General features: G+C 45.7%; 39 pseudogenes; all 39 read left to right on the top strand.

Annotated features, from left to right (window-relative positions):
• Nucleotides 1-10: 10 nt before the first annotated feature.
• On the top strand, nucleotides 11-129 carry LOC140099750 (5S ribosomal RNA; annotated as a pseudogene).
• A 261-nt stretch (nucleotides 130-390) lies between these two features.
• On the top strand, nucleotides 391-509 carry LOC140091982 (5S ribosomal RNA; annotated as a pseudogene).
• Nucleotides 510-579: 70 nt separating this feature from the next.
• On the top strand, nucleotides 580-698 carry LOC140092986 (5S ribosomal RNA; annotated as a pseudogene).
• Nucleotides 699-957: 259 nt separating this feature from the next.
• LOC140080498 (5S ribosomal RNA) lies at nucleotides 958-1,076 on the top strand (annotated as a pseudogene).
• A 70-nt stretch (nucleotides 1,077-1,146) lies between these two features.
• LOC140080497 (5S ribosomal RNA) lies at nucleotides 1,147-1,265 on the top strand (annotated as a pseudogene).
• A 70-nt stretch (nucleotides 1,266-1,335) lies between these two features.
• On the top strand, nucleotides 1,336-1,454 carry LOC140090288 (5S ribosomal RNA; annotated as a pseudogene).
• Nucleotides 1,455-1,713: 259 nt separating this feature from the next.
• Nucleotides 1,714-1,832, top strand: LOC140099748 (5S ribosomal RNA; annotated as a pseudogene).
• A 70-nt stretch (nucleotides 1,833-1,902) lies between these two features.
• Nucleotides 1,903-2,021, top strand: LOC140099747 (5S ribosomal RNA; annotated as a pseudogene).
• Nucleotides 2,022-2,091: 70 nt separating this feature from the next.
• Nucleotides 2,092-2,210, top strand: LOC140080333 (5S ribosomal RNA; annotated as a pseudogene).
• A 251-nt stretch (nucleotides 2,211-2,461) lies between these two features.
• On the top strand, nucleotides 2,462-2,580 carry LOC140092691 (5S ribosomal RNA; annotated as a pseudogene).
• Nucleotides 2,581-2,650: 70 nt separating this feature from the next.
• On the top strand, nucleotides 2,651-2,769 carry LOC140088781 (5S ribosomal RNA; annotated as a pseudogene).
• Nucleotides 2,770-2,839: 70 nt separating this feature from the next.
• On the top strand, nucleotides 2,840-2,958 carry LOC140093918 (5S ribosomal RNA; annotated as a pseudogene).
• Nucleotides 2,959-3,028: 70 nt separating this feature from the next.
• LOC140080496 (5S ribosomal RNA) lies at nucleotides 3,029-3,147 on the top strand (annotated as a pseudogene).
• Nucleotides 3,148-3,217: 70 nt separating this feature from the next.
• Nucleotides 3,218-3,336, top strand: LOC140089545 (5S ribosomal RNA; annotated as a pseudogene).
• A 70-nt stretch (nucleotides 3,337-3,406) lies between these two features.
• LOC140083980 (5S ribosomal RNA) lies at nucleotides 3,407-3,525 on the top strand (annotated as a pseudogene).
• Nucleotides 3,526-3,595: 70 nt separating this feature from the next.
• On the top strand, nucleotides 3,596-3,714 carry LOC140085719 (5S ribosomal RNA; annotated as a pseudogene).
• Nucleotides 3,715-3,784: 70 nt separating this feature from the next.
• Nucleotides 3,785-3,903, top strand: LOC140080495 (5S ribosomal RNA; annotated as a pseudogene).
• Nucleotides 3,904-3,973: 70 nt separating this feature from the next.
• LOC140087134 (5S ribosomal RNA) lies at nucleotides 3,974-4,092 on the top strand (annotated as a pseudogene).
• Nucleotides 4,093-4,162: 70 nt separating this feature from the next.
• Nucleotides 4,163-4,281, top strand: LOC140078706 (5S ribosomal RNA; annotated as a pseudogene).
• Nucleotides 4,282-4,351: 70 nt separating this feature from the next.
• On the top strand, nucleotides 4,352-4,470 carry LOC140089919 (5S ribosomal RNA; annotated as a pseudogene).
• Nucleotides 4,471-4,729: 259 nt separating this feature from the next.
• On the top strand, nucleotides 4,730-4,848 carry LOC140085718 (5S ribosomal RNA; annotated as a pseudogene).
• A 70-nt stretch (nucleotides 4,849-4,918) lies between these two features.
• On the top strand, nucleotides 4,919-5,037 carry LOC140096669 (5S ribosomal RNA; annotated as a pseudogene).
• A 70-nt stretch (nucleotides 5,038-5,107) lies between these two features.
• Nucleotides 5,108-5,226, top strand: LOC140087133 (5S ribosomal RNA; annotated as a pseudogene).
• A 70-nt stretch (nucleotides 5,227-5,296) lies between these two features.
• Nucleotides 5,297-5,415, top strand: LOC140078695 (5S ribosomal RNA; annotated as a pseudogene).
• Nucleotides 5,416-5,485: 70 nt separating this feature from the next.
• LOC140087993 (5S ribosomal RNA) lies at nucleotides 5,486-5,604 on the top strand (annotated as a pseudogene).
• Nucleotides 5,605-5,863: 259 nt separating this feature from the next.
• Nucleotides 5,864-5,982, top strand: LOC140091795 (5S ribosomal RNA; annotated as a pseudogene).
• A 70-nt stretch (nucleotides 5,983-6,052) lies between these two features.
• Nucleotides 6,053-6,171, top strand: LOC140080494 (5S ribosomal RNA; annotated as a pseudogene).
• Nucleotides 6,172-6,241: 70 nt separating this feature from the next.
• LOC140087132 (5S ribosomal RNA) lies at nucleotides 6,242-6,360 on the top strand (annotated as a pseudogene).
• A 70-nt stretch (nucleotides 6,361-6,430) lies between these two features.
• Nucleotides 6,431-6,549, top strand: LOC140083850 (5S ribosomal RNA; annotated as a pseudogene).
• A 448-nt stretch (nucleotides 6,550-6,997) lies between these two features.
• Nucleotides 6,998-7,116, top strand: LOC140085717 (5S ribosomal RNA; annotated as a pseudogene).
• Nucleotides 7,117-7,186: 70 nt separating this feature from the next.
• On the top strand, nucleotides 7,187-7,305 carry LOC140099746 (5S ribosomal RNA; annotated as a pseudogene).
• A 70-nt stretch (nucleotides 7,306-7,375) lies between these two features.
• Nucleotides 7,376-7,494, top strand: LOC140080492 (5S ribosomal RNA; annotated as a pseudogene).
• Nucleotides 7,495-7,566: 72 nt separating this feature from the next.
• On the top strand, nucleotides 7,567-7,685 carry LOC140090286 (5S ribosomal RNA; annotated as a pseudogene).
• A 70-nt stretch (nucleotides 7,686-7,755) lies between these two features.
• Nucleotides 7,756-7,874, top strand: LOC140080491 (5S ribosomal RNA; annotated as a pseudogene).
• A 70-nt stretch (nucleotides 7,875-7,944) lies between these two features.
• Nucleotides 7,945-8,063, top strand: LOC140091981 (5S ribosomal RNA; annotated as a pseudogene).
• A 70-nt stretch (nucleotides 8,064-8,133) lies between these two features.
• On the top strand, nucleotides 8,134-8,252 carry LOC140078683 (5S ribosomal RNA; annotated as a pseudogene).
• Nucleotides 8,253-8,322: 70 nt separating this feature from the next.
• On the top strand, nucleotides 8,323-8,441 carry LOC140087992 (5S ribosomal RNA; annotated as a pseudogene).
• Nucleotides 8,442-9,078: 637 nt separating this feature from the next.
• LOC140085716 (5S ribosomal RNA) lies at nucleotides 9,079-9,197 on the top strand (annotated as a pseudogene).
• A 70-nt stretch (nucleotides 9,198-9,267) lies between these two features.
• Nucleotides 9,268-9,386, top strand: LOC140099745 (5S ribosomal RNA; annotated as a pseudogene).
• Nucleotides 9,387-9,445: the final 59 nt, after the last annotated feature.

The following is a 9,445-nucleotide window of genomic DNA, read 5'->3' as shown; positions in this document are numbered from 1 at the left end:
AACAGCTGCTGTCAACGGCCATTCTAAGCTGAATGTGCCTGCTCTCGTCAGATCGCAGCAGCAATGCAGCTTAAGGCTTGGCAAGTACCAGCATGGGAGACTGGCTGGGAATCCCAAGTTCCGTTGACCTTTTTGAACCTGAAAATTGTGTTAGTTTCTCTATGAGATAGTAAAAGAAGGTTCAAACTGAACAGCTGCTGTCAACGGCCATTCTAAGCTGAATGTGCCTGCTCTTGTCGGATCACAGCAGCGATGCGGCTTAAGGCTTGGCAAGTACCAGCATGGGAGACTGGCTGCGAATTCCAAGTTCCGTTGACCTTTTTGAACCTGAAAATTGTGTTAGTTTCTCTGTCAAAGATGGTAAAAGAAGGTTCAAATTGAACAGCTGCTGTCAACGGCCATTCTAAGCTGAATGTGCCTGCTCTCGTCAGATGGCAGCAGCAATGCAGCTTAAGGCTTGGTAAGTACCAGCATGGGAGACTGGCTGGGAATCCCAAGTTCTGTTGACCTTTTTGAACCTGAAAATTGTGTTAGTTTCTCTATGAGATAGTAAAAGAAGGTTCAAATTGAACAGCTGCTGTCAACGGCCATTCTAAGCTGAATGTGCCTGCTCTCGTCAGATCGCAGCAGCAATGCAGCTTAAGGTTTGGCAAGTACCAGCATGGGAGACTGGCTGGGAATCTCAAGTTCTGTTGACCTTTTTGAACCTGAAAATTGTGTTAGTTTCTCTATGAGATAGTAAAAGAAGGTTCAAATTGAACAACTGCTGTCAACGGCCATTCTAAGCTGAATGTGCGTGCTCTTGTCGGATCACAGCAGCGATGCGGCTTAAGGCTTGGCAAGTACAAGCATGGGAGACTGGCTGCGAATTCCAAGTTCCGTTGACCTTTTTGAACCTGAAAATTGTGTTAGTTTCTCTATGAGATAGTAAAAGAAGGTTCAAACTGAACAGCTGCTGTCAACGGCCATTCTAAGCTGAATGTGCCTGCTCTCGTCAGATCGCAGCAGCAATGCAGCTTAAGGCTTGGCAAGTACCAGCATGGGAGACTGGCTGGGAATCCCAAGTTCTGTTGACCTTTTTGAACCTGAAAATTGTTAGTTTCTCTGTCAAAGATGGTAAAAGAAGGTTCAAACTGAACAGCTGCTGTCAACGGCCATTCTAAGCTGAATGTGCCTGCTCTCGTCAGATCGCAGCAGCAATGCAGCTTAAGGCTTGGCAAGTACCAGCATGGGAGACTGGCTGGGAATCCCAAGTTCTGTTGACCTTTTTGAACCTGAAAATTGTTAGTTTCTCTGTCAAAGATGGTAAAAGAAGGTTCAAATTGAACAGCTGCTGTCAACGGCCATTCTAAGCTGAATGTGCCTGCTCTCGTCAGATGGCAGCAGCAATGCAGCTTAAGGCTTGGTAAGTACCAGCATGGGAGACTGGCTGGGAATCCCAAGTTCCGTTGACCTTTTTGAACCTGAAAATTGTGTTAGTTTCTCTATGAGATAGTAAAAGAAGGTTCAAATTGAACAGCTGGTGTCAACGGCCATTCTAAGCTGAATGTGCGTGCTCTTGTCGGATCACAGCAGCGATGCGGCTTAAGGCTTGGCAAGTACCAGCATGGGAGACTGGCTGCGAATCCCAAGTTCCGTTGACCTTTTTGAACCTGAAAATTGTGTTAGTTTCTCTATGAGATAGTAAAAGAAGGTTCAAACTGAACAGCTGCTGTCAACGGCCATTCTAAGCTGAATGTGCCTGCTCTCGTCAGATCGCAGCAGCAATGCAGCTTAAGGCTTGGCAAGTACCAGCATGGGAGACTGGCTGGGAATCCCAAGTTCCGTTGACCTTTTTGAACCTGAAAATTGTGTTAGTTTCTCTATGAGATAGTAAAAGAAGGTTCAAATTGAACAGCTGCTGTCAACGGCCATTCTAAGCTGAATGTGCCTGCTCTCGTCAGATCGCAGCAGCAATGCAGCTTAAGGCTTGGCAAGTACCAGCATGGGAGACTGGCTGGGAATCCCAAGTTCCGTTGACCTTTTTGAACCTGAAAATTGTGTTAGTTACTCTATGAGATAGTAAAAGAAGGTTCAAATTGAACAGCTGCTGTCAACGGCCATTCTAAGCTGAATGTGCCTGCTCTCATCAGATCGCAGCAGCAATGCAGCTTAAGGCTTGGCAAGTACCAGCATGGGAGACTGGCTGGGAATCCCAAGTTCTGTTGACCTTTTTGAACCTGAAAATTGTGTTAGTTTCTCTATGAGATAGTAAAAGAAGGTTCAAATTGAACAGCTGCTGTCAACGGCCATTCTAAGCTGAATGTGCCTGCTCTCGTCAGATCGCAGCAGCTTAAAGCTTGGCAAGTACCAGCATGGGAGACTGGCTGGGAATCCCAAGTTCCGTTGACCTTTTTGAACCTGAAAATTGTGTTAGTTTCTCTATGAGATAGTAAAAGAAGGTTCAAATTGAACAGCTGCTGTCAACGGCCATTCTAAGCTGAATGTGCCTGCTCTAGTCAGATCGCAGCAGCAATGCAGCTTAAGGCTTGGCAAGTACCAGCATGGGAGACTGGCTGGGAATCCCAAGTTCTGTTGACCTTTTTGAACCTGAAAATTGTGTTAGTTTCTCTATGAGATAGTAAAAGAAGGTTCAAATTGAACAGCTGCTGTCAACGGCCATTCTAAGCTGAATGTGCCTGCTCTCGTCAGATCGCAGCAGCAATGCAGCTTAAGGCTTGGCAAGTACCAGCATGGGAGACTGTCTGGGAATCCCAAGTTCCGTTGACCTTTTTGAACCTGAAAATTGTGTTAGTTTCTCTATGAGATAGTAAAAGAAGGTTCAAATTGAACAGCTGCTGTCATCGGCCATTCTAAGCTGAATGTGCCTGCTCTCGTCAGATCGCAGCAGCAATGCAGCGTAAGGCTTGGCAAGTACCAGCATGGGAGACTGGCTGGGAATCCCAAGTACTGTTGACCTTTTTGAACCTGAAAATTGTGTTAGTTTTTCTATGAGATAGTAAAAGAAGGTTCAAATTGAACAGCTGCTGTCAACGGCCATTCTAAGCTGAATGTGCCTGCTCTCGTCAGATCGCAGCAGCAATGCAGCTTAAGGCTTGGCAAGTACCAGCATGGGAGACTGGCTGGGAATCCCAAGTTCTGTTGACCTTTTTGAACCTGAAAATTGTGTTAGTTTCTCTATGAGATAGTAAAAGAAGGTTTAAATTGAACAGCTGCTGTCAACGGCCATTCTAAGCTGAATGTGCCTGCTCTCGTCAGATCGCAGCAACAATGCAGCTTAAGGCTTGGCAAGTACATGCATGGGAGACTGGCTGGGAATCCCAAGTTCTGTTGACCTTTTTGAACCTGAAAATTGTTAGTTTCTCTGTCAAAGATGGTAAAAGAAGGTTCAAATTGAACAGCTGCTGTCAACGGCCATTCTAAGCTGAATGTGCCTGCTCTCGTCAGATCGCAGCAGCAATGCAGCTTAAGGCTTGGCAAGTACCAGCATGGGAGACTGGCTGGGAAAACCAAGTTCCGTTGACCTTTTTGAACCTGAAAATTGTGTTAGTTTCTCTATGAGATAGTAAAAGAAGGTTCAAACTGAACAGCTGCTGTCAACGGCCATTCTAAGCTGAATGTGCCTGCTCTCGTCAGATCGCAGCATCAATGCAGCTTAAGGCTTGGCAAGTACCAGCATGGGAGACTGGCTGGGAATCCCAAGTTCTGTTGACCTTTTTGAACCTGAAAATTGTTAGTTTCTCTGTCAAAGATGGTAAAAGAAGGTTCAAATTGAACAGCTGCTGTCAACGGCCATTCTAAGCTGAATGTGCCTGCTCTCGTCAGATCGCAGCAGCAATGCAGCTTAAGGCTTGGCAAGTACCAGCATGGGAGACTGGCTGGGAATCCCAAGTTCTGTTGACCTTTTTGAACCTGAAAATTGTGTTAGTTTCTCTATGAGATAGTAAAAGAAGGTTCAAATTGAACAGCTGCTGTCAACGGCCATTCTAAGCTGAATGTGCCTGCTCTCGTCAGATCGCAGCAACAATGCAGCTTAAGGCTTGGCAAGTACAAGCATGGGAGACTGGCTGGGAATCCCAAGTTCTGTTGACCTTTTTGAACCTGAAAATTGTTAGTTTCTCTGTCAAAGATGGTAAAAGAAGGTTCAAATTGAACAGCTGCTGTCAACGGCCATTCTAAGCTGAATGTGCCTGCTCTCGTCAGATCGCAGCAGCAATGCAGCTTAAGGCTTGGCAAGTACCAGCATGGGAGACTGGCTGGGAATACCAAGTTCCGTTGACCTTTTTGAACCTGAAAATTGTGTTAGTTTCTCTATGAGATAGTAAAAGAAGGTTCAAACTGAACAGCTGCTGTCAACGGCCATTCTAAGCTGAATGTGCCTGCTCTCGTCAGATCACAGCAGCAATGCAGCTTAAGGCTTGGCAAGTACCAGCATGGGAGACTGGCTGGGAATCCCAAGTTCCGTTGACTTTTTTGAACCTGAAAATTGTGTTAGTTTCTCTATGAGATAGTAAAAGAAGGTTCAAATTGAACAGCTGCTGTCAACGGCCATTCTAAGCTGAATGTGCGTGCTCTTGTCGGAGCACAGCAGCGATGTGGCTTAAGGCTTGGCAAGTACCAGCATGGGAGACTGGCTGCGAATTCCAAGTTCCGTTGACCTTTTTGAACCTGAAAATTGTGTTAGTTTCTCTATGAGATAGTAAAAGAAGGTTCAAACTGAACAGCTGCTGTCAACGGCCATTCTAAGCTGAATGTGCCTGCTCTCGTCAGATCGCAGCATCAATGCAGCTTAAGGCTTGGCAAGTACCAGCATGGGAGACTGGCTGGGAATCCCAAGTTCTGTTGACCTTTTTGAACCTGAAAATTGTTAGTTTCTCTGTCAAAGATGGTAAAAGAAGGTTCAAATTGAACAGCTGCTCTCAATGGCCATTCTAAGCTGAATGTGCCTGCTCTCGTCAGATCGCAGCAGCAATACAGCTTAAGGCTTGGCAAGTACCAGCATGGGAGACTGGCTGGGAATCCCAAGTTCTGTTGACCTTTTTGAACCTGAAAATTGTGTTAGTTTCTCTATGAGATAGTAAAAGAAGGTTCAAATTGAACAGCTGCTGTCAACGGCCATTCTAAGCTGAATGTGCCTGCTCTCGTCAGATCGCAGCAACAATGCAGCTTAAGGCTTGGCAAGTACAAGCATGGGAGACTGGCTGGGAATCCCAAGTTCTGTTGACCTTTTTGAACCTGAAAATTGTTAGTTTCTCTGTCAAAGATGGTAAAAGAAGGTTCAAATTGAACAGCTGCTGTCAACGGCCATTCTAAGCTGAATGTGCCTGCTCTCGTCAGATCGCAGCAGCAATGCAGCTTAAGGCTTGGCAAGTACCAGCATGGGAGACTGGCTGGGAATACCAAGTTCCGTTGACCTTTTTGAACCTGAAAATTGTGTTAGTTTCTCTATGAGATAGTAAAAGAAGGTTCAAATTGAACAGCTGCTGTCAACGGCCATTCTAAGCTGAATGTGCCTGCTCTCGTCAGATCACAGCAGCAATGCAGCTTAAGGCTTGGCAAGTACCAGCATGGGAGACTGGCTGGGAATCCCAAGTTCCGTTGACCTTTTTGAACCTGAAAATTGTGTTAGTTTCTCTATGAGATAGTAAAAGAAGGTTCAAATTGAACAGCTGCTGTCAACGGCCATTCTAAGCTGAATGTGCGTGCTCTTGTCGGATCACAGCAGCGATGCGGCTTAAGGCTTGGCAAGTACCAGCATGGGAGACTGGCTGCGAATTCCAAGTTCCGTTGACCTTTTTGAACCTGAAAATTGTGTTAGTTTCTCTATGAGATAGTAAAAGAAGGTTCAAACTGAACAGCTGCTGTCAACGGCCATTCTAAGCTGAATGTGCCTGCTCTCGTCAGATCGCAGCATAAATGCAGCTTAAGGCTTGGCAAGTACCAGCATGGGAGACTGGCTGGGAATCCCAAGTTCTGTTGACCTTTTTGAACTTGAAAATTGTTAGTTTCTCTGTCAAAGATGGTAAAAGAAGGTTCAAATTGAACAGCTGCTGTCAACGGCCATTCTAAGCTGAATGTGCCTGCTCTCGTCAGATCGCAGCAGCAATGCAGCTTAAGGCTTGGCAAGTACCAGCATGGGAGACTGGCTGGGAATCCCAAGTTCTGTTGACCTTTTTGAACCTGAAAATTGTGTTAGTTTCTCTATGAGATAGTAAAAGAAGGTTCAAATTGAACAGCTGTTGTCAACGGCCATTCTAAGCTGAATGTGCCTGCTCTCGTCAGATCGCAGCAACAATGCAGCTTAAGGCTTGGCAAGTACAAGCATGGGAGACTGGCTGGGAATCCCAAGTTCTGTTGACCTTTTTGAACCTGAAAATTGTTAGTTTCTCTGTCAAAGATGGTAAAAGAAGGTTCAAATTGAACAGCTGCTGTCAACGGCCATTCTAAGCTGAATGTGCCTGCTCTCGTCAGATCGCAGCAGCAATGCAGCTTAAGGCTTGGCAAGTACCGGCATGGGAGACTGGCTGGGAATACCAAGTTCCGTTGACCTTTTTGAACCTGAAAATTGTGTTAGTTTCTCTATGAGATAGTAAAAGAAGGTTCAAACTGAACAGCTGCTGTCAACGGCCATTCTAAGCTGAATGTGCCTGCTCTCGTCAGATCAGAGCAGCAATGCAGCTTAAGGCTTGGCAAGTACCAGCATGGGAGACTGGCTGGGAATCCCAAGTTCCGTTGACCTTTTTGAACCTGAAAATTGTGTTAGTTTCTCTATGAGATAGTAAAAGAAGGTTCAAATTGAACAGCTGCTGTCAACGGCCATTCTAAGCTGAATGTGCGTGCTCTTGTCGGATCACAGGAGCGATGCGGCTTAAGGCTTGGCAAGTACCAGCATGGGAGACTGGCTGCGAATTCCAAGGTCCGTTGACCTTTTTGAACCTGAAAATTGTGTTAGTTTCTCTATGAGATAGTAAAAGAAGGTTCAAACTGAACAGCTGCTGTCAACGGCCATTCTAAGCTGAATGTGCCTGCTCTCGTCAGATCGCAGCATCAATGCAGCTTAAGGCTTGGCAAGTACCAGCATGGGAGACTGGCTGGGAATCCCAAGTTCTGTTGACCTTTTTGAACCTGAAAATTGTTAGTTTCTCTGTCAAAGATGGTAAAAGAAGGTTCAAATTGAACAGCTGCTGTCAACGGCCATTCTAAGCTGAATGTGCCTGCTCTCGTCAGATCGCAGCAGCAATGCAGCTTAAGGCTTGGCAAGTACCAGCATGGGAGACTGGCTGGGAATCCCAAGTTCCGTTGACCTTTTTGAACCTGAAAATTGTGTTAGTTTCTCTATGAGATAGTAAAAGAAGGTTCAAATTGAACAGCTGCTGTCAACGGCCATTCTAAGCTGAATGTGCCTGCTCTCGTCAGATCGCAGCAGCAATGCAGCTTAAGGCTTGGCAAGTACCAGCATGGGAGACTGGCTGGGAATCCCAAGTTCTGTTGACCTTTTTGAACCTGAAAATTGTGTTAGTTTCTCTGTCAAAGATGGTAAAAGAAGGTTCAAATTGAACAGCTGCTGTCAACGGCCATTCTAAGCTGAATGTGCCTGCTCTCGTCAGATGGCAGCAGCAATGCAGCTTAAGGCTTGGTAAGTACCAGCATGGGAGACTGGCTGGGAATCCCAAGTTCCGTTGACCTTTTTGAACCTGAAAATTGTGTTAGTTTCTCTATGAGATAGTAAAAGAAGGTTCAAATTGAACAGCTGCTGTCAACGGCCATTCTAAGCTGAATGTGCCTGCTCTCGTCAGATCGCAGCAGCAATGCAGCTTAAGGCTTGGCAAGTACCAGCATGGGAGACTGGCTGGGAATCCCAAGTTCTGTTGACCTTTTTGAACCTGAAAATTGTGTTAGTTTCTCTATGAGATAGTAAAAGAAGGTTCAAATTGAACAGCTGCTGTCAACGGCCATTCTAAGCTGAATGTGCCTGCTCTCGTCAGATGGCAGCAGCAATGCAGCTTAAGGCTTGGTAAGTACCAGCATGGGAGACTGGCTGGGAATCCCAAGTTCTGTTGACCTTTTTGAACCTGAAAATTGTGTTAGTTTCTCTATGAGATAGTAAAAGAAGGTTCAAATTGAACAGCTGCTGTCAACGGCCATTCTAAGCTGAATGTGCCTGCTCTCGTCAGATCGCAGCAGCAATGCAGCTTAAGGCTTGGCAAGTACCAGCATGGGAGACTGGCTGGGAATACCAAGTTCCGTTGACCTTTTTGAACCTGAAAATTGTGTTAGTTTCTCTATGAGATAGTAAAAGAAGGTTCAAACTGAACAGCTGCTGTCAACGGCCATTCTAAGCTGAATGTGCCTGCTCTCGTCAGATCACAGCAGCAATGCAGCTTAAGGCTTGGCAAGTACCAGCATGGGAGACTGGCTGGGAATCCCAAGTTCCGTTGACCTTTTTGAACCTGAAAATTGTGTTAGTTTCTCTATGAGATAGTAAAAGAAGGTTCAAATTGAACAGCTGCTGTCAACGGCCATTCTAAGCTGAATGTGCGTGCTCTTGTCGGAGCACAGCAGCGATGCGGCTTAAGGCTTGGCAAGTACCAGCATGGGAGACTGGCTGCGAATTCCAAGTTCCGTTGACCTTTTTGAACCTGAAAATTGTGTTAGTTTCTCTATGAGATAGTAAAAGAAGGTTCAAACTGAACAGCTGCTGTCAACGGCCATTCTAAGCTGAATGTGCCTGCTCTCGTCAGATGGCAGCAGCAATGCAGCTTAAGGCTTGGCAAGTACCAGCATGGGAGACTGGCTGGGAATCCCAAGTTCTGTTGAGCTTTTTGAACCTGAAAATTGTGTTAGTTTCTCTATGAGATAGTAAAAGAAGGTTCAAATTGAACAGCTGCTGTCAACGGCCATTCTAAGCTGAATGTGCGTGCTCTTGTCGGATCACAGCAGCGATGCGGCTTAAGGCTTGGCAAGTACCAGCATGGGAGACTGGCTGCGAATTCCAAGTTCCGTTGACCTTTTTGAACCTGAAAATTGTGTTAGTTTCTCTATGAGATAGTAAAAGAAGGTTCAAACTGAACAGCTGCTGTCAACGGCCATTCTAAGCTGAATGTGCCTGCTCTCGTCAGATCGCAGCATCAATGCAGCTTAAGGCTTGGCAAGTACCAGCATGGGAGACTGGCTGGGAATCCCAAGTTCTGTTGACCTTTTTGAACCTGAAAATTGTTAGTTTCTCTGTCAAAGATGGTAAAAGAAGGTTCAAATTGAACAGCTGCTGTCAACGGCCATTCTAAGCTGAATGTGCCTGCTCTCGTCAGATCGCAGCAGCAATGCAGCTTAAGGCTTGGCAAGTACCAGCATGGGAGACTGGCTGGGAATCCCAAGTTCCGTTGACCTTTTTGAACCTGAAAATTGTGTTAGTTTCTCTATGAGATAGTAAAAGAAGGTTCAAATT

This window comes from Engystomops pustulosus, chromosome 9 (genome assembly GCF_040894005.1).
Source record: "Engystomops pustulosus chromosome 9, aEngPut4.maternal, whole genome shotgun sequence".
Taxonomy (NCBI): domain Eukaryota; kingdom Metazoa; phylum Chordata; class Amphibia; order Anura; family Leptodactylidae; genus Engystomops; species Engystomops pustulosus.
The sequence above is the reverse complement of the archived record's forward strand: the minus strand, read 5'-3'. Positions and strand labels throughout refer to the sequence as shown.